Source organism: Ceratina calcarata, unplaced genomic scaffold (genome assembly GCF_001652005.2).
Source record: "Ceratina calcarata isolate Rehan_Ccalc_2016 unplaced genomic scaffold, ASM165200v1 scaffold518.2, whole genome shotgun sequence".
Lineage (NCBI taxonomy): Eukaryota > Metazoa > Arthropoda > Insecta > Hymenoptera > Apidae > Ceratina > Ceratina calcarata.
In genome coordinates, this window is record NW_017176316.1 from 50,438 (window position 1) to 52,646 (window position 2,209).

Below are 2,209 nucleotides of genomic sequence, written 5' to 3' on the forward strand. Positions count from 1 at the left end.
CATTTTTCATAAGGTACATAAACTTTTGTTATTGACTATATAGCCAATACACCCTTAAACTGTATTCAACCCCGTGAAATAAATAAACAAATACATAAAATATCGAAACAATTACTATTCCAAATGATCTGTGGAAAGTTCGATGGTTGAGATAGAAACATAGAAACACGTTAATAGAAATCCCCAGCGAGATAGCATCCCTCCTCCCTCCCTATTGGTAACATTATTATTACGTCTCCGCGAAATTTCCAGTAGACGACGAGGGCCCCGGTCTGCGGTTTCCAAGTGTCCAACTCGCAAACCAGTAGTAGTTAGCAGAAGCTGTTAAGGATACCGTGAACATTGAGTATCGCAACATCGATTGTCCTCGAATTCTATGCACAAGGAGTTCGAATTACCACTTGCAGCGCGAGCAGCTGAACACAGGGGATAATCAGAACAGCGGAATTGTCTTCGGCAACGAGTTCCCACGCCTTAGAAATAATTCCAAACTATACCTCCTCCTAACTAATTTATATCATAAAACACGTGCGAAATTAATTAATCTCTAATTCATATAAAAAAAAAACGCATTAGGTGATTAAAAAAAATGAAGTTCAAAATAGGGAATCGAGATATCGATTCCACGCGCGATACCGCCGGGTGTTTCCGGGCCTGGCCGCTCTCGCTTCGAGTACCTTCGACAACTTCGACAACGCTAATTACAGGATGACGAACTAACCGGTGGTCACACCGGGCTTCCATTTTCAGGCTTCGAGAAAATCGACCGCGAAGAGTACGGTTCAACTTTTTCCTTCTATTACACCCCCGCCCCCAACACCCTCTTTCGTCCACCCGCGACATTCATTTCCCTGCCCTCGAACCTGATCGTTCATCATCGTTCCGGATAATGGTTTCCAGGCTCCGCGATTGACCTATCGATAGGAACCGGTCACAGAGCTCGCGCGCGCGCGCGCGCGTACTCGATCGGAAAGCAGACGGTGTCCAGCGATTGTAAATCCGCTAAAAGGTAATTCGGTTGATTAGTTTTGGATGGAAACGATTCGGATCGGCGAAACTTTCTTGAATTCCGCGTGGTCCGTTATTCAAACTGATTCCGCATACCGTCTGATAAAACGTGATACCAGATAAAGAGAGAGAGAGAGGATATAAATGAGAGAGGAATAGAAACGATTTCCAATCGCGCATTGACACACGCTTGTACACGGTGGATAAAGAACGTTTTTCAATTATTGAAAGGAAGTCGAGGGAAGCCGGTTATTTTTTTTTTCACTCTTTCGTTTTTTTTCCCTCCCCCCAAACGGATTGCATACCCTGAAAACCGCTGTTTTTCCGAGCCGAGCCAACTCGTTTTTCTATCCCACTTCGTCGAGCTTTGTGAATTCTATTCCGCGGCACAATCAATCCTGCTTAAACACGAGCCTTCATTCTCACAGAGTGTAATCAACGCTAATCGCGGTTTTCCTCATTTGTAACATTTTTCTCATGCTCTCGCCTATTCCGGGGCTTCCGACGGGACTTGCGTGGTTGGACGAGCGTGAGCATCGACTGATGTAAGTAATCAATCATCATACCCGAGGTGAAATGTCTCGCGACGGTAAGCTAGAAAAATCGAGTCCACTCGAGTAGACAAAAGGCGAGGTGGGTGCGTGAGCTTTCTGACAATCGATGGTCGGCTGCAGTACTTTAACGTGATGGCACGGGAAAAGGGACAGGGACCGGTCCCGGGTGGGATAACAGTCAACCTCCCGACGACGTGACGCATCCCCATCGCGTGATGGTGCGAGTCTGAACCCTGCCCTCTTCCTTCACGTCTCTTCCTGATACGAGGAATTAGGGGACAGCGGTTCGCTGCGAAGACGACAGCAGATACGTCTCTGTTAGCAAGCCGGAGGGCTGACGGTCACGCGTGGCCCGTTGTCGCACGCCTCGCAAGACCGTCTCCTACTGGCTCTACGTGGTTTCGTACTGACGGACGTAGTATAAAGAAAAAAAACGTGCGATCGTGAAAAGTGCGATTCGATGAAGAAGAAAAATTGAGACGAGAGAAAAATGGGAACTGTAGGAGGGTTGCAAAGTCGAATAAAGGGGCAAATTTAGTTGAATGGATGAAAAAATATTTACTGTGATTTAGGTTATTTAACACTAAAAAGACTGAAACTTAGTATATACCTATATTGCCTAAAAGCAGTAAAAATGACTGCATTGT